Source organism: Microcaecilia unicolor, chromosome 2 (assembly GCF_901765095.1).
Source record: "Microcaecilia unicolor chromosome 2, aMicUni1.1, whole genome shotgun sequence".
Classification (NCBI taxonomy): domain Eukaryota; kingdom Metazoa; phylum Chordata; class Amphibia; order Gymnophiona; family Siphonopidae; genus Microcaecilia; species Microcaecilia unicolor.
In genome coordinates this window covers 116,200,145-116,219,948 of record NC_044032.1, presented here as the reverse complement: position 1 = coordinate 116,219,948, position 19,804 = coordinate 116,200,145, and the positions used below count along the sequence as shown (strand labels likewise).

The window sequence follows — 19,804 nt, the reverse complement described above, 5'->3', positions numbered from 1 at the left end:
GGGACGCTCGCACCCGCGAGACGAGGTACAACAAGTTGTTGGCTCTCGCCTCTGGGAGATAAGCGCGAGCCGTCCGAGAATCCAGCAGAGCTCCTATGAATTCGAGTTTCTGCACTGGGAGAAGATGGGACTTTGGATAATTTATCACAAACCCCAGTAGCTGCAGGAGGCGAATAGTCATCTGCATGGACTGCAGGGCTCCTGCCTCGGATGTGTTCTTCACCAGCCAATTGTCGAGATATGGGAACACGTGCACCCCCAGCCTGCGAAGTGCCGCTGCTACTACAGCCAAGCACTTTGTGAACACTCTGGGCGCAGAGGCGAGCCCAAAGGGTAGCACACAGTACTGGAAGTGACGTGTGCCCAGCTGAAATCGCAGATACTGTCTGTGAGCTGGCAGTATCGGGATGTGAGTGTAGGCGTCCTTCAAGTCCAGAGAGCATAGCCAATCGTTTTCCTGAATCATGGGAAGAAGGGTGCCCAGGGAAAGCATCCTGAACTTTTCTTTGACCAGATGTTTGTTCAGGGCCCTTAGGTCTAGGATGGGACGCATCCCCCCTGTTTTCTTTTCCACAAGGAAGTACCTGGAATAGAATCCCAGCCCTTCTTGCCCGGATGGCACGGGCTCGACCGCATTGGCGCTGAGAAGGGCGGAGAGTTCCTCTGCAAGTACCTGCTTGTGCTGGAAGCTGTAAGACTGAGCTCCCGGTGGACAATTTGGAGGTTTTGAGGCCAAATTGAGGGTGTATCTATTTGGAGAACCCACTGATCGGAGGTTATGAGAGGCCACCTTTGGTGAAAAGCTTTCAACCTCCCTCCGACTGGCAGGTCGCCCGGCACTGACACTTGGATGTCGGCTATGCTCTGCTGGAGCCAGTCAAAAGCTCGTCCCTTGCTTTTGCTGGGGAACCGAGGGGCCTTGCTGAGGCGCACGCTGCTGACGAGAGCGAGCGCGCTGGGGCTTAGCCTGGGCCGCAGGCTGTCGAGAAGGAGGATTGTACCTACGCTTGCCAGAAGAGTAGGGAACAGTCTTCCTTCCCCCGAAAAATCTTCTACCTGTAGAGGTAGAGGCTGAAGGCTGCCGGCGGGAGAACTTGTCGAATGCGGTGTCCCGCTGGTGGAGCTGCTCTACCACCTGCTCGACTTTTTCTCCAAAAATGTTATCCGCACGGCAAGGCGAGTCCACAATCCGCTGCTGGATTCTATTCTCCAGGTCGGAGGCATGCAGCCATGAGAGTCTGCGCATCACCACACCTTGAGCAGCGGCCCTGGACGCAACATCAAAGGTGTCATACACCCCTCTGGCCAGGAATTTTCTGCACGCCTTCAGCTGCCTGACCACCTCCTGAAATGGCTTGGCTTGCTCAGGGGGGAGCGCATCCACCAAGCCCGCCAACTGCCGCACATTGTTCCGCATGTGTATGCTCGTGTAGAGCTGGTAAGACTGAATTTTGGCCACGAGCATAGAAGAATGGTAGGCCTTCCTCCCAAAGGAGTCCAAGGTTCTAGAGTCCTTGCCCGGGGGCGCCGAAGCATGCTCCCTAGAACTCTTGGTCTTCTTTAGGGCCAAATCCACAACTCCAGAGTCGTGAGGCAACTGAGTGCGCATCAGCTCTGGGTCCCCATGGATCCGGTACTGGGACTCGATCTTCTTGGGAATGTGGGGGTTAGTTAGAGGCTTGGTCCAGTTCGCCAGCAATGTCTTTTTTAGGACATGATGCATGGGTACTGTCAGGGCCGTGCCGATGCGGTAAGCGAGGTAAGCGCCGCAGGGGGGCGCCCACCTCTGGAGGGCGCCGCCGCGGTGCTTACCCTCGCCCCGCCGAGGCCTTTAAATCTTTTGGTCGCCCCGGGTGTCACCAGAAAGGGGGGTGCCGCCGCTCCCGCTGCTCTTCATCCTGGCACCCCCCCCCCCCCCGCACCAGCCCTTTAAATTTATTTGCCGACGCGATAGTGAGCGCAGCACCTCGTGTGGAAGTAAAGGAAGCGGATCCGATCATCTCATTGGGCCTTCCCTCACTGTCCCGCCCTCCTCTGACGCAACTTCCTATTTCCTCTAGGGCGGGACAGTGAAGGAAGGCCCAATGAGATGATCGGATTCGCTTCTTTTACTTCCACACGAAGTGCTGCGCTCGCTATCGCGTCGGCAAACAATTTCTTTTTAAAGACGGGTGGCAGGGAGAAGACGAGGCAGGGTGAGGGTGGGGGACAGATGGGGTGACCGTGAAGGTGGGGGAGGACTCGGATAGCAGAAGGGACTGGGTGGGAGACAGATGGGGTGAGGGGGACTCGGATGGGCAGAAGGGACTGGGTGGGAGACAGATGGGGTGAGGGTGGGGGGCACTTGGATAGCAGAAGGGACTGGGTGGGAGACAGATGGGGTGAGGGGGACTCGGATGGGCAGAAGGGACTGGGTGGGAGACAGATGGGGTGAGGGTGGGGGGCACTTGGATAGCAGAAGGGACTGGGTGGGAGGCAGATGGGGTGAGGGGGACTCGGATGGGCAGAAGGGACTGGGTGGGAGACAGATGGGGTGAGGGGGACTCGGATGGGCAGAAGGGACTGGGTGGGAGACAGATGGGGTGAGGGTGGGGGGCACTTGGATAGCAGAAGGGACTGGGTGGGAGGCAGATGGGGTGAGGGGGACTCGGATGGGCAGAAGGGACTGGGTGGGAGACAGATGGGGTGAGGGGGACTCGGATGGGCAGAAGGGACTGGGTGGGAGACAGATGGGGTGAAGGTGGGGGGCACTTGGATAGCAGAAGGGACTGGGTGGGAGACAGATGGGGTGAGGGGGACTCGGATGGGCAGAAGGGACTGGGTGGGAGACAGATGGGGTGAGGGGGGGGGGCACTTGGATAGCAGAAGGGACTGGGTGGGAGGCAGATGGGGTGAGGGGGACTCGGATGGGCAGAAGGGACTGGGTGGGAGACAGATGGGGTGAGGGGGACTCGGATGGGCAGAAGGGACTGGGTGGGAGACAGATGGGGTGAGGGTGGGGGGCACTTGGATAGCAGAAGGGACTGGGTGGGAGGCAGATGGGGTGAGGGGGACTCGGATGGGCAGAAGGGACTGGGTGGGAGACAGATGGGGTGAGGGTGGGGGGCACTTGGATAGCAGAAGGGACTGGGTGGGAGCCAGATGGGGTGAGGGGGACTCGGATGGGCAGAAGGGACTGGGTGGGAGACAGATGGGGTGAGGGTGGGGGGCACTTGGATAGCAGAAGGGACTGGGAGGGAGGCAGATGGGGTGAGGGGGACTCGGATGGGCAGAAGGGACTGGGTGGGAGACAGATGGGGTGAGGGTGGGGGGCACTTGGATAGCAGAAGGGACTGGGAGGGAGACAGATGGGGTGAGGGGGACTCAGATGGGCAGAAGGGACTGGGTGGGAGACAGATGGGAGAAGGGGCATGGAGCTGGAACTGGGGTCTGAAAAGTGAGCAGGAGGGAGAATGGGGTCATGCCTGGGGCAGGGGTGGATGGGAGAATCAATGGATCTGGAACTAGGGGCAGCCGCAGGTGGGAACTGGGAGCCGAAAAGAGGGGGCAGTGAGAGAGGGGGGATAGATCCTGGATGGAATGGGGAGTGAGAGGGAGGGCAGACCCTGAATGGATGGGAGGGGGAAAGAGAGAGGGCAAATGGTGAATCGAAGGAGCAGAGAGAAAGGGCAGACAGTGGATAGAAGGGAGTGAAAGAGCAGACAGTGGATGGAAGGGGGCAGAGATAGAGGGCAAATGCTAGAGGGAAAGGAGAGAGAGAGGGCAGATGGTGGATGGAAGGGGGAGAGAGAGATGGCAGACTGGGGCAGATGGTGGATGGAAGGAGCAGAAATAGAGGGCAGATGTGGATGGAAGGAACATTAGAGAGGGCAGACACTGGAGAGCAGAGAGAGAGCGAAGACAGATGCTGGATGGAAGGAAGACGGTGAAAAGAAGATAAGGAAAGCAGAAACCAAAGACAACAAACTGTAAATATATATTTTTATTATTTTGCTTTAGGATATAGTATTTTAGCTGTGTTAATAAATGTTTATAAATAGAACATGTAAATAAGGTAATCTTTTTATTGGACTAATTTTAATACATTTTGACTTAACTTTCAGAGAACAAAACCCCCTTCCTCAGATCAGGATAGGATACTGTAACAGCACTATACTGTATTGACCTGAGGAAGGAGATTTTGGCCTCTGGAAGCTAAATGTATTAGTCCAATAAAATGGTATTATTTTATTTTCTGTATATGTTTTATTTCTATTTGTTAATTTGTAAAGTGGTGATTGGTATTTGTTAGTTTTTTCAAATTTACATCTGCTGTCTTTATATTTTGCACAGTACTAGGGGACATTTTCTGTTTCTGTGGTGTTGCATTGTATGCAGAGTCTGGCATCGGGGGTTCAGTTTAATTTTTGTCTAAATAGAAAGTTTATGATTACTTATCCTATAGTGGATTAGGGTGTATCTGTGTTTGAAAAAGACATGGCTTTCAGTTGGCATTGACTGTGCAGGATCTACGATCTGTACTATTCTGTCTGGTTTCGTTTTACAATAGGTGAATTGATGTTCTAGTGCTCACTGTAGTGTTTAAGATGCTTTCCTTTTCCTTGTGTGACTCGTAGAAATGACTGCTTATGGTATGGTAAAATTGCTCTATAGGTCGTGAGTGTTTTGTATTCTCGGTATGCCTAGTACTGGATTTGGGGGGGGGGGGGGGGGGTGTTAAACAATGACCGGCCCCGGGTGTCAACTACCCTAGCTACGCCACTGCTGCCGACGTCTCCCTTCCCTTGCACTCGTTGGTTCCCTCAGTGTCCCGCCTTCTTCTGACGTCAGAAGAAGGCGGACACTGAGGGAACCAAGAGCGCAAAGGGAAGGGAGACGTCGGCAGCGCTCCGCTTTCACTGACGCTGCTGCGACCGGAAGTAAAAGATTTAAAGGCCCCAGGGTGCGGAGGGAAGGGCAGAGAGGCATGGATGGGAGGGCAGGGCCCAGGGAGAGGACAAATTGCTGGAAGGGAAGGGGAGGAGAGAGAGGATTGCTGGCTATGGATGGAGGAGGGAAGGGCAGAGAGGGACAAGGATGGACATGGGGGCCCAGGGAGAGGACAAATTGCTGGAAATGGAGGGGAGGGGATAGAGGAGGCAAGGATTGCTGGCTATGGATGGAGGAGGGAAGGGCAGAGAGGGACAAGGATGGACATGGGGGCCCAGGGAGAGGACAAATTGCTGGAAATGGAGGGGAGGGCAGAGAGGAGGCTTGCTGGCTATGGATGGAGGAGGGAAGGGCAGAAAGGGACAAGGATGGACATGGGGGCCCAGGGAGAGGACAAATTGCTGGAAATGGAGGGGAGGGGAGAGAGGAGGCTTGCTGGCTATGGATGGAGGAGGGAAGGGCAGAGAGGGACAAGAATGGACATGGATGGGAGGGCAGGACCCAGGGAGAGAGGAGAAATTGCTGGAAATGGATATAGAGCAAGAAATGAAGAAGAAAGGAGAAAAGTAAAGAAATAAATGGAAAGGAAGCCCTGGAAATGGAGTTAAGAGGACATATAGCAGCAGAATCAGATACTGGACCAGCATGATTGAAAAAAGAAAGTCACCAGACAACAAAGGTAGAAAAAAATTATTTTATTTTCATTTTAGCATTTGGAATATGTCCACTTTGAGAATTTACATCCGCTATCTTATTTTGCAATGTATAGCAATTTGTTTCTAAGAATATTGCTGACAATTCCTTTCAGTGTGGCAAGTGGTGAGCGATCATTTTCATAGGGGGGGGCGTGATCATTTTCACGGGGGGGGGGGGGGGCGCCAACTGATAGTCTGCAGGGGGGCGCCAGAGACCCTAGGCACGGCCCTGGGTACTGTGGACGCTTCCTTAGGTGGAGAAGGATAGTCCAGGAGCTCAAACATTTCAGCCCTGGGCTCGTCCTCCACAACCACCGGGAAGGGGGTGGCCGTAGACATCTCCCGGACAAAGGAAGTGAAAGACAGACTCTCGGGAGGAGAAAGCTGTCTTTCAGGAGAGGGAGTGGGATCGGAAGGAAGACCCTCAGACTCCTCGTCAGAGAAATATCTGATGTCTCCTTCGTCTTCCCACGAGGCCTCACCCTCTGTGTCAGACACAAGTTCACGGACCTGTGTCTGCAACCGTGCCCGACTCGACTCCGTGGAGCCACGTCCACGATGGGAGCGTCGAGAGGTAGACTCTCTCGCCCGCATCAGCGAAGCTCCCTCCGCCGACGTAGTCGGGGAGCCTTCCTGGGAGGCGACCGCAGTCGGTGCCGCACGCGGTACCGATGCGGAAGGCCTCACCTCGGGCATGGAACCAGCCGGTGCCTCGCTCGACGGTACAGGTGGCGCAAGCACCCCCGGTACCGGAGGGGTAGGGCGCAACAGCTCCCCCAGGATCTCTGGGAGAACGGCCCGGAGGCTCTCGTGCAGAGCGGCTGTGGAGAAAGACATCGATGTCGATGCAGGAGTCGATGTCAAAACCTGTTCCGGGCGTGGAGGCTGTTCCGGGCTGTCCAGAGTGGAGCGCATCGACACCTCCTGAACAGAGGGTGAGCGGTCCTCTCGGTGCCGATGCCTACTGGGTGCCGACTCCCTCGGCGACCCAGAGCTCTCGGTGCCGACACGGGAAGGAGACCGGTGACGATGCTTCTTCGATTTCTTGGAGCGAAGCATGTCACCGGAGCTTCCCGGCACCGACGAGGAGGACGTCGAATCCAGCCGTCGCTTCCTCGGGGCCGAGGCCGAAGGAGGTCGGTCTCGGGGGGGCTGTACCGCGGGAGCCCTCAGGGCAGGAGGAGACCCACCCGAAGGCTCACCGCCACCAGCAGGGGAATGGACAGCCCTCACCTGCGCTCCAGACGAAGCACCACCGTCCGACGACATCAGCAAAAGAGGAGGTCTCGATGTCACCGACGCCGACGCGGCCCTCCGATGTCGCCCCGATGCAGAGGGTCGATGCCTCGATACACTCGATGCAGTCAGGGGCGAAGATGAAGGTCCGGGCGCTGATGACGTCGATGCACTGGATCCTCCCGGTGCCGATGCCGACGAAGAGCCCGAGAACAAAACATTCCGCTGGGCCAATCTCGCTACCTGAGTCCGCTTTTGTAAAAGGGAACACAGACTACAGGCCTGCGGGCGGTGCCCAGCCCCTAAGCACTGAAGACACGACGCGTGCCTATCAGTGAGCGAGATGACCCGGGCGCACTGGGTGCACTTCTTGAAGCCGCTGGGAGACTTTGATGTCATGGGCGGAAAAATCACGCCGGCGAGATCAAAAGTCGAAATGGCGGAAAAGGCACCACAAAAACAAGGGGAAGAAAACTTCGACCCGAGGCCTAAAAGCGGCCTACCCCGACGACGAAAGAAAACTTACCGGGGCGAAAAACTGGAAATATGGGAAGGAAAAAGACCGGAGAGTCTCCTTCCACACAGTTTTTTTTTTTTTAACACGAAGTAAGAACGACGCGCGAGGTCGACTTTCCGGGGCGCGACACGGCGAAAACACGACCGTACTGAGCGCGGACAAAAGAAGACTGACGAACACGAGCCGGTTCGGGCGGGAAGACGGCCGCGCATGCGTGGTGCGCATGGGCGCGCGAGGACTAGCAAAGGTCTTTGCTAGTGAAGTTTCCGATTGGAGGGGCTGCCGTGGACGTCACCCATCAGTGAGAACAAGCAGCCTGCTTGTCCTCGGAGAATCTGTGTTATCCAGTTAGCACATGTTAATCATAATGCATAGCCGGATAAAGCTGGAACACCCACTCTCTGCCCCTAACACACCCCCTCACAAAAATATGTTTTAAAAATCAGTACGGTGTGGATTAGCGTGTACAAATAGGCAAAATATCTCAACACACTTTAACGCGATTCTGCAGTAGCCTTTTTGAATGCGCTAACCGTGCAATAAGGTCTTAATACCCTTTAGTAAAAGGGCCCCTAAGTAAACTCTTCAGTTTGAAGTATAAATCCAACCCTCTGTTCAACTAAAATGACAAACTAAGCAGTTTGTGTGAAATATTATGAACATTTATTTTTTGGGGAGGGAGGATACACAAAGAGAATGCATAGAAAAGACAATCTGCCCTATATTCAGACCACAGGAGTTAGCCAGGCTGTCTCCCGCGGTTGGCGATGAGCCCGGATATTCAATGCTGGGCCATTTCCAGTGACCGGTATTGAATGTATTAACCCTGTAGCGGTATATCAGGAATAAAGAAACTTGAATGTCTGGTTTAATTTTGGCCAGTTTCAACTTAATTGGCCAAATCAATATTCAGCGCTAGTTGGTTAAGTTGAAGCTGGCCAAAGATAGGCCTGCTTTTTCAGCAGCCTAATTTGGCCGCCAAACCTAGGGGCCCTTTTACTAAGGCATGCCGAAAAATGGCCTGTGCTGGTGTAGGCGCGTGTATTGGACGCGCACATATCCATTTTTCCGAGCGCCTGCAAAAAAGGCCTTTCTTTTGGCCCAAAATGGACATGCGACAAAATAAAAATTGGCGCATATCCATTTTGGGCCTGAGACCTTACCACCACCCATTGACTTAGAATTAAGGTCTCACGTGTTAATCGGGCGGTAATCGTCAGCGTGCGTACACTGTCGATTACCGCCTGGTTAGCACCACGCAGTAGAAAATAAAAAATATTTTCTGCCGCACATATCGGACGTGAGTAAAAATTAGAATTGCCGCACGGTGCATGCAATAACCGAGCAGTAGTTCTAATTTGACGCATGTTGTACGCACATAGGCGCTTACGTGCCTTAAGAAAAGGGCCCCTTAGTGATACACTAAATATTTGTGGATAGCCAGTTATATTGCGCAATATAGCTGGTTATCTGACAAGTGTTAACTGCGAATATTCAGCAGGTGATAACCAGCTATCTCCCACTAAATATTTGTGGATAGCCGGTTAAACACTAATTAACCAGCACGTGCTAGTGCCTACTGCAACTTAGTAAAAGGACTCCTCTATTATGTCCCCAACGTAGCTGGCTTAAAGTTTGGCCCTAACCAGTCATTTTCAGCAGCGAAAACCAGTTAAATCCCACTGAAAATGACTGGATAGCCTCCAATAGATGAGTTAACCGGTCGGCAGCCATTCCCCCAGTCAGTCAACACATGCTGAATATCAGCTGGATTATTATTTTTTATTTTATTTCATTCACTCTGTATGCACAACTCATGGTAAAGCAATAGTGACATTCTGAGGTTCTGCTGGAATTAAGTGATAGCTGAACAGGAAAATACCATACGTAATTTGTTGCATACAACAAAATGAATATGTGGCCCACTGAGCAAAGAGGTCCCAAAAGTGGGGTTTGTGACTTATTTATACCACAAGATAGAGGGATATCAACTGCATAATCCTGCAAAGGTTACAAAAGTATATAAGTATTGCCTTACTGGGACAGACCGAAGGTCGATCAAGCCCAGCATTCTGTTTCCAACAGTGGCCAATCCAGGTCACAAGTGCCTAGCAAGATCCCAAGAAAGTACAATACATTTTATGCTGCTTATCCTAGAAATAAGCAGTGGATTTTCCCCAAGTCCATTTTAATAATGGTCTATGGACTTTTCGTTTAGGAAGCCATCCAAACCTTTTTTAAACCCTGCTAAGGTATGGCTGTAGAACATGAAAAAACATCAAATTTGTTTTTAAAAAAACGCATAGTCCTTTTCTACCCCTCCAAACTGGTATAGCCTTTAGCTTTGTTATTTGTAACCCCACTTTTCACTCAGCAGGTCACATATATGTGAACTACAAAAAAAACCTGGAAGCATTCACCTCTTACTAATAAAGATGGTGAACAACGTGCTATTTAAGGTCAGATTCTTGAGAATTTTGTATAGCCACACACTTGGTACTTCTCCCCGTCCCCTCAAGTTTAATATTAAGGGAGAACTGTTGTCAGTCACTTTTGAACAGAATAGCTCCTTCATGTTGTGCAACTGTTTGTAAGACCTTGAGGGAAAGGACAACAATTGTAGTCTGAATGTATAGTTAGGTCCTTGCCTTCCATAATGCAAATGTAAACAGTCTGAGCTCTCAGCAGTTCTCTGCTAATGTAATTTGGGTTTTTTTTTTTGTTCAAAAGGAAACCAGGAAACAGCTGTGCGACCTAGATTCAAATTTCCACAATTATGTACCAACAGAGTGCCAATGGAATCTTAATTTGGATTGGTTAATGACAATTGAAACAAGCTGCTTGCTTTATGGTAAACATAGATGCACTTCAGACTCGCTAGCTTGTTTGAAGGAAGCTGTGGTATCATGGGGTGGGATTCGGAAGGAAAGTAGGTAAGCATCTTTATAGATTAAATTTAGGGCTCTTTCACTTTAACCCCTCATCCAAAGAAGGAAATAATAAACTCATTCCCCTGACAGAAAAAAAATGAAGGTTGTGCTCATCCAATAGCAACCTGAAAAACACTGCCAGCCTAGTTGCCTGCCCTGCACTCACTCTCTTCATTCTCAGCTTTGCTGGGCCTCTCCAGTCATTGCTGTCCAGCTTCGCCTCCCACCAGCTGCTGCATGTAACTGTGTTTCATGGTTCTATGTAGTGCCCGTAGTCCCACATTATTCCTGTATGACAGCACGGGAGTGTGGGCACCAATCTGCTCAAACTCATCAAGAGCTGCTCAGAACCCTGAAACATAGACACAAATGCCAAGTAGTGAAAAAAGAAGTCAGACAAGGAGGATCAGGGAGGCCAAGAGGAGCTGACAGAACACGGAAGGAGCTGAAACTAGAGGCAATGTCCAAGCTGGGAATAACAGAAGGCAATGAACAAGAAGAAGAAAGTGTAATGAAGCTGGGGGGGAGGGGGTGGAAGGCGAGGGGAATAAGTGACAGGGAGTGAGTGGGTGGGTGGGGAATTAAGTACTGGAGAGTGGGCGAGTGATGAAAACATAACTGTTTCAGGATGGGGGGGGGTGAAGAGAAGGGAAAGAAAATATGATGGAGAGAGATTTTATGTATTTAAAAGAAAAACAAAACAGAGAACTCAGCAAAAAAAAGAAAAGAAAATACTCAAAAACTTTACATACCAGCATTAAATTATAAGGGGCCTACCTATTAAATCATGGCAGGTGTTTAATGCAGGTTTTAATGTGCATTAATTGGGCAATTCTACGCCTCCAGTTAGGCGCCTCGGTTACACCTGGGAATCTTAATTTAGATTGGTTGGATGCTTAGGGCCTCTTTTACCAAACCGCGCTAGCGATTCCCAGTGCAGCAATGCCAACAAAGCCCATTCACTTCATCGTCATTACTGCGTAGGAATCACTAGCGCAGTTTGGTAAAAGAGGCCCTTAGTTATAACGTTGCTGTTTAAGTAATTAACATGCATTGAAAATTCCGTAACATGTATTAAATAAATAAATGCCTATTTTCCTTTATAGAATATTAGAGCAACGGGTAAAATATGCACCTATAATTTAGGCACTGATGTAAATGCATCAACTTGCATAACTTATAGTATTCTATAAATTATGTGCTTAAATATGGGTATATGCCATTATTCTAATTATTTATTTATATATTCAGCATATAAATGTCAGCGCCCACGTCACAGAATTATCCCCCTAGAGCAGAGATTTTCAAGCTTTTTTGTCTCATGGCACACTTACACAGTGCTAAAATTGTCAAGGCATACCCCCATACATGGTCCAGCATTTTACCTTCTTCCCCCCTCAACCCCACACCCACACATAGTCCAGCATTTTGCCTTCTTCTTCTCCCACCCCTACCTCCATTCATGGTCCAGCATTTGACCTTTTTCCCATCCCACCCCCACACATGGTCCAGCATTTTGCCTTCTTCTTCTCCCACCCCTACCTCCATACATGGTCCAGCATTTGACCTTTGTCCCATCCCACCCCCACCCCCACCCCCACACATGGTCCAGCATTTTACCTTCTCTTCCTCCCCATCCTCACAAGTCCAGTATCTACCTTCTTTTCCCCTCCGTTCTCACAAATAGTCCAGTATTTTACCTTCTTTTTGCCCCATGCCCCCCAAAATAGCCCAGCATCTCCCTCTTCCCTCCTGTACCCTCTTCAGTCAGCGACCAGGCATCTCTCCTTGTCTCTCTTTATCCCCCTCCCCCCCCCCCCGGGTACCTTTTAAAAGGTTTCTTGTCTCTAGCGGTTGGTGGCAGCGATTCATACAGCCTGCTCATGCCAACCCCAGAGCCTTCTTTTCTGACACTTCACGCCTAAGTGGATGCAGGAAGTTACATCAAAGAGAAGGCTCCGTGGTTGATGAGAGCAGGCTGTATGAATTGCTGCTCCCTGCCACCGACTACTAGAGACATGAAAACTTACTCCATTCTGGCACAAATTAAGCAGACCCAGCTCCCGCAGCATACCTGGGGAGCAGCTGCAGGATACCAATGTGCTACAGCACACTGGTTGAAAAACGCTGACCTAAAGAGTAATTTTATAACATGGTGACTAGGTCAACATGGCTGGAAGCAGGACCAGCCCAAGGGTATCTGACACCTTTCCCACCCCATGGAGGCTTAAGCCCCCCCCCCCCCCCGCACTCCCTACCACCCTCACATCTAGGATCTCACCTTCCCTCCCTCCCCACTATTGGTGTCCAGCCTATCCCTGTCTCTATCTCCCTATCTTCCAGCCTCCCCATAGTGTCCAGTATCTCTCTCCTTCCCTATTCCCCTCCTCTAATGGGGGTAGATTGATGAAAGAGAAACAAATTTTAGGTGCTGGGATGATGCACGTTAAGCACAAATTCTATAATGGCAGTTCTGAACAGAACTACCATTAATACTAGTGTAAGTCCACAATTTCACACCTAACTTTAGGCGTGAGCACTTATGCCATGTCAAAGGCTGGTGTAAGTGCTCACACCTAACCGCAACAGTTAGGCGCATAACTCCTAGTTGTTCTATAAACTGCACACTGAACTCCTAGGCACTCTCCTTACCTGCCCATGCCCCTCCCACAACACACCCCCTTAGAGGCTGTATGCAACAGAATTTGCATGTACAGCTTCTAGAATTACGACTACGGGCAGTTTCACATGCAACTGCTAATTGGTGCCCATTAACTCCAATTAAACCCAATGATTGGCTAAGTCCAATTAACAGCCAATTATTAAATTAAGTTGTACATGCAACTGACCTTATTCTATAAACTGCATGTGCAAACTTGTGTGCTAAGTACAAATTTGAGCATGCAAATTTATAGAATTAGGGGGATGCTGTCTAACATCTCTCCTTCTCTATTCCTCTCCCTGGACCATGGTATCTAGAATCTCTCTCCTTACCTATCCCCCCCCACCGTGGTATCCAGCATCTCTCCCCTTCCCTATCTCCCTCCCCCCATCATGGTGTCCAGCATCCCTCCTTCTCTATCCCCCAAAGTGTCCAGCATCTCCCTATCTTCCCAAGATGTTCAGCAACTTCCCTTTCTGACCCCCCTCCATGACGGCAGCGGTATGTCAGCTTGCTGATATAACACTCATTGTACCCCAGCTTCTGTGCATGCTCAAGGCACACTGGGTCCTACCCCTTCTGAAATTGGGAAATTGTGCTTGCTTAAGAACCTATTGGTCCTTAAGAATGCACAGATCCTCAAGGTCCTGCACTAGGCAAAATTAATATAGTGGTCAGCAAGCTGACTGACATGCCAGTGCCAACATGAAGCTGGCAAGGAAGAGAAGAGAAGCTGCTGAACACCTTGGGGGGAGGATGAGGAGATGCTGAACACAGACTTGTTGACCGCCAGGACGGTGCCATTCCCCCCTCCCAAATTGTGTCACCCTAGGCAAACCCCTAATTCACCTAGTAGCGGAGCTGGCAGGAAGGTACCCAACTGTTGCCTATTTTATAAAGGCACATAAGCACCTATGTGTCTTTGTAAAATACCAGCACAAATCCTGCAGAAAGTATGCATGGATTGAAGGTGCAAATGTTATCCTTGTGCGAGACAGGTGCAAATGTGCACATATACAATATATAAAATAATAACGCCACCCATGCTCCACTCCTAAGCAAGCCACTGCTATACTTTTAGGCATGACCTAATTTTATAAAAACCCATTTATGTACATAAATCAGCATTTTACATGAAAAAAACAGTTTGTAACATTATCCTGCAAATGCAGAATTTTATTTAAATGCAGACAAAGGGGTGGAAAAGGGATAGTAGGGTGGATAGCACAAATATTAGCGCCATTTTAAGACCCTGACAAAAAATATTAACTGATTAATGGGGGTTCAGACACCAGACAAATACAATAGTATACTAGAAAGCTGCAAGGGGGGAGGGGAGACAATCACCTTTGATGTACAGAAATAGGCAATTTGAACATTCAGGACTCTTTATACAAATTTCATAATTTTACCCGTGTAATTTGGAGGTATTCCTGCACGCAGTGTTAGGTCAGTTTACAAAACACTACAGACAACTTTGGATTTTCAAAAGTGTACCTGATGTTTTGGTGGAAATTGTGCCTGCAGAGAGGAATCTGGCATAGCTGCCCATGGGTACTTTTTCCCTGGGACAATCATCAAAACCCCAAAGATACTTCCTAGCACATACCCTGTGGGTAAAACGCTACCTCAAGAAGTCTGCACCCCCACTGACAGTGTGATAAATTGCCCCATAAATTAGAACATCAATGCAACTAGATTCTCTTAATTCTCTCTTGTATTTAGATTTCAGACTTTCAGTGTAGGTTTTCCACATAAAACAGAAGCCCGCTGTAACTGCGGCAGCCAGAGGAGCGACCAACCACAAAAATAATACCAGAGGCAACAGTTGAAAGCAGGAGGAAAGTAGCTTAGCCCAAGAATTCTGAGACAACTGAAATCCAGCGAATCTCTTCTGGAGGAAGCGGTAAAGGCACAGGAGCCAGCTCTGTGTCTGCTGATCACCCCCAATATTGAGCAAGCTCTTTCATTGTGTCCAGCAACGGATATAATTTGTATTGTGTTTGGCACCCTCAATCATTTCTGAAATGTTGGCGCCTATGTGGTAAAGAAAAAGTCACAAATATAACTGTACTTCAAAATACTCTCCAAACTAACCTAAATCTCTGCTCCATTGTGGCAATAGAAAACAGACCCCACCCCCCCACCACCACCACCGGTTTAAAGAAACGTCCTGAAATTCATCATTCCTGCTTAATATCTGGTTCTCATGCCGCTCAAAATCATAACAAGTTAACTGTTCCCCTGCCCCACCGGCCAAAAATACAATAGTACGAGCAGCTTTTTCCCCCTCCTGCTGCTGCTGCCACCGTCTCGTTCACCGCAGCATCCAGCGAAATCACGCACAACCCTCTTAACTCTTAGAAGAAAAGACCTTCACAAATTCAATCTGTGACTTTTTTTTTTTTTTACTTCTACAACAAAGCGCATGGAAATTATCCTCTCATGACTTGAGCCAGCAGACATAAATGTAATGAATGGATCGGACCCAGAGGAGCCACAGATCCCCCTTGCTGTAGTTCCTAAAACTTACCCAGCCGGCGACTGCAAGTTCAGCGCCGCCGGTTCACGCAAGCACCACTTGCTCGGAAGGCAAAGTAATGATTCCCCCGCCGGCACAAGGGCGATCGTTCGCCTTTTGGATTGTAATCGTTGTCCTTTTCGTTGTCCACCAGGTTTTGCCTCTAGCCTTGCAATACCATCCTCCCTGGCCCCCGCCACTGCCTCCGCAACCGTTCAAGGAGGAGGAATGAAAGAGCAGCTGAGTCGGAGTGGCAGCTTATCCGGCGGGACGGGAGCCGCACGTCACTGCTCACCGGTTAGCTCACGTCGCTGCTTGAAGCCTCCCCTCTCCGCCCCCCTCTTCCAGCTCCACAGCTTGCGGACGGTCACCGTGGCTGCGGCGGGAAAGGGGGTCCGCGAGGGGGGTCCCGCTCACGGAGTCACTGGGCGAAATTCGGCTGCTTTCATCTTACTCGCCAAGCTTTTGAAATCCTAACATGAACCATTCTTTAAAATATATATATATAATCTAGCCTTCACATTTTCTTCATTATTTTCAACATCTCTTCTCCTTGGTATGAAAGACTGAAAAAAATAAATCTAATTTTGTAATTTTACTGGACTGAGGTTTTTTTAAATTCTGGTCTACTCTTTCACTTTAGGACTGTTTTAGTCTTAATTTAATGTTGGTTGGATAACCGCTTCCTTATCGCATATATTCTCTGTTTTCTTTTCCCTTATTTCTCTTGTGGAGCCCTCTTGCCTTGAGTTTGACTACAGGGAACTTCAGACAATATTTTGTAAATGTACCACAGGTTAACCTGATATTTTTGTAAGCCTGTTTAATGTTGGAATTGCCAGAGTTTCAAAATGTTCCCTCTGCAGCCTGAAAGGTTATCACAGAACTGCACCTAATTAACATCTCCTGGGTGCCTCACAGCACAGGGAAACATTCGTTTCTGTTATGATGTTCAGTTCCCTCCCTACTCTGCTATTTTCCATGTTAACCTGTAGATTTGGGGTTCCATTTTGGAAGCATTCCTTTAATATAATGAATAACTACAGACCAATCTCAGTCATACCGTTCCTAGCAAAAATTATTGACAAAACTGTGCTATACCAACTAATGGAGTTTGTAGAAGACAATCATCTGTTAAATGACTTTCAATACAGGTTTAGACCGAACCATAGCGTAGAACCTCTGCTGCTATCAATGCTGGATGAATTAAGGATTGGAATGGACCAGAACATCAACTTCTGCATCATCACACTTGATATCGCATCAGCATTTGACACTATTGACCATCATCTCCTGCTCAACAAATTGTCAGACTTTGGCACTGGTGGGCAAGTCCTATCCTGGTTTCTCTCATACTTACAGAGAATAAAGTTCCACTGTTAAAATACTAGACACAGTTTCCACTAGCTTTCCAATCACACGTGCTGTACCAGAAGGTTCAGCCCTCTCGGCAGTACTGTTTAACTTATTTATGGCATCCCTAGGAGATATCTTCCAAGAGTTATACATATCCTATAGAATGTATGCAATGTACAATTCATTATCCCCTTAAACAGACATGACCAGGATCTATCAGTACAACCAAGGAATGTGTTTAACAAAATTGTTGAATGGATGAGACAGGCCAAAATGTCATTGAATGTTGCAAAGACAGAGATAATGTTTGCAGGTAAGACCCTGGACTCACCACTACCAGCAATGTTTGAATATCAGGGTGAAAAAGTGACTGTGAAGCCTTATATATATATATAGTTCAGGCGTCTTCCTAAATACCAGTCTAACAATGCAAAAACATATAGACCATGTGATCTCTGCCTCCTTCTTTCAACTGCGTCTGTTGAGCAAGCTGAAAGATATGGTAACACCATATGATTTTTGGACGATTGTACAGAGCTTGGTACTGACAATGATTGTTACTCTCTGTTTCTGGGAATATCATCATCCTGAATCCAAGCTCTGCAGGTCATCCAAAACGCAGCTGCACGACTAATCACTGGAATTTCAAGGGCGGAACACATTACTCCAACATTTAAAAAATTATACTGGCTTCAAGACCTTGGTTCTGACTCATCAACGTATACTTGGGAATGTTCCAGCCTAGTTTCGAAATACCCTACACTCATATAAATTGAAACAAGCACTAAGGTCTGAAATAGCCCATCAGCTCTGTTCCCCCCCCCCCCCTCCGCGAAATCATGCAATTACACAGAGACTAAACTGTGAGCCTTCTCCATCCCTGCCCCATCCATGTGGAATGCTCTACCTAGAAACCTGAGATCATGTGAAGACATTCAGAAATTCAAATGGCTGTTAAAAACACATCTGTTTGACAAAGCCTTTTTGACTACATAAAAACTTATTGGATTGACTATTTCAGGCTTTTTTTTTCTCGTTATCCTATCGCTTTGCATTTTGTTTGCTGTATGCTAGGACCAGGTTAATGGTCTCGTTGTAGCTTAATATACCTAGCGACTGTTATACGTTAAAGACTATGTACATGGAAGCTGCTAATATACTTGTCGATCATTATGTATTCAAGACTATGTATGTGGATATTGTGACCCGCCTTGGATAAAGGCGGGATATAAATGTAGCAAATAAATAAAATATTTCACTTTTGTTTATTTCTTCTCCTGGCTTTATTTGGTTGAGCACTTCTCTTGTTCTCATCTCTTCCACCAAAGAAGTTGCAGACCAGAGGAGTTCAGAGTACCGGAGGGAATAAGCATCCTCAGCATACTGGCAAGGCTACAGCAAAGAGGATGTCAAGGCTGATAATTTTCCATGATTGCCTTGTTTGTAGTTCACAAACAGCTAAGGTGACCAAAAAAGTCCCAAAACAATGGTGGGGCGCAGAATTTATCAGTGACTCAACACAAGCCGTGTTTCGTCCATAAAGCCTGCCTCAGGAGTCAATATCATAAAATTACACAATGGTCTAATAGTGTGTAATGCGATTACGTAACTGCACCCAAAACACACATCGAAGAACATCTCTTTTCTGCTTGACTACAGAGCTGTTCTGCAGCACTACATAGATAGAGGCAGGATTTTCTTCGATGCACATTTTGGGTGCAGTTACGGCTCGTGTTGAGTCACTGATACCTATCAATAAATTCTGCACTGCACCATTGTTTTGGGACCTTTTTTTATCACCTTTGCTGTTTGTGTGTTGTTTTTGCTTTGTGCAAAGGTTGTTTTCCCTCTTTTTGCTTTTTGTTTGTAGTTCTACAGATTGCTGCTCTAGGCCACAATTGAGAATTTGTCAGAACTTGGAACATGTTCTTCATTTGGTCTACAGTATAGGTTCCCCAAGGAGTACATGAGACATCAGCAGGCGATATGCGATATGCAGCACCCAGTCAGTTCCCAACTGCTGCCTTCTCCTCCCTGACACCACATGCATTTCTGCAGCAACCCCAAGAAATAGAAATTGCATCATTCCCCTCCCTGCCATCTGGCCTTACCTTCACTCCTCTGCTGCCTCTCCCTGCCATCTGGCCTAACCTTTCATTCTTCTGCTGCCTCCTTGACACAGGAGCTGCATGCTGCAAGCAAATCAAATTCAGAACCAAGAACTAGGGCTGAAGGAACTCATTCCTTCACCTCACCTCCATCCACCCTTTTGCTCACCCACTCCTCATTGCCTTCCCCTCCCTCCTGCCATTTGCTTGCTGCAGGGCTGCTGCCTTTCCATGTCTGCAGAGGAACCAAGAAATAGAATCTGTGTCCTTCCCTTTCTGACTCCATTGCTGCACACTGCAAGCAAACTGAAACCAGGTGCAGGGCCATAGCCTTGTGTGTGCCACTGGTGGCCCTGTGCCTGGCTTTGATTTGCTTGAAGAAACTCCTATGCATACAACCACAGTCAGAACCAAGAAGTAGGGGTGGACCAAGGAGTCTCGTCAGCCAAGTGTTGATTGAAGAAACTTTATTGTACCAGATACATGTATGTGACCCAACACAGGATCATGTTTTGACCATTATACCGTCTGCCTCAGGGGTCAAAATATTTCTAGAAAGTATCACAATGTGTAAATGCAAAAGTTGAATGGAGCAGACCAACAATGCAATCTTAGGAAGATGCAATCTTCTGCGCCTAAATCTACTTGTCGGTATTTACGCCACTTTTCCCTCAGTGTAAATAGATGCGCATAGTTCTACTTTATTTCTTATTTGTTGCCAGCATTCCTACAAAGAGTTCAGTGTGACTTACATCAAGGAATAAAGTACATTTTTCGGGATTAAATGTGTACCGCTAGCACAGAGAGCATATCAAAGTATCTTGGCTACGGAGTGCAGAAATTTGACAGT

General features: G+C 48.4%; 1 protein-coding gene across 2 annotated transcripts in view; it reads right to left on the bottom strand.

The window, feature by feature from the left end:
• Positions 1 to 15,705, bottom strand: part of LHFPL2 (LHFPL tetraspan subfamily member 2) — a 382,911-nt gene extending 367,206 nt beyond the window's left edge. For both annotated transcript variants that reach the window (XM_030193238.1, XM_030193239.1), the window contains exon 1: positions 15,503 to 15,705. The gene's annotated coding sequence lies outside the window, so the exon portion shown is untranslated. The remainder of the gene's footprint in view (positions 1 to 15,502) is intronic.
• Positions 15,706 to 19,804: the final 4,099 nt, after the last annotated feature.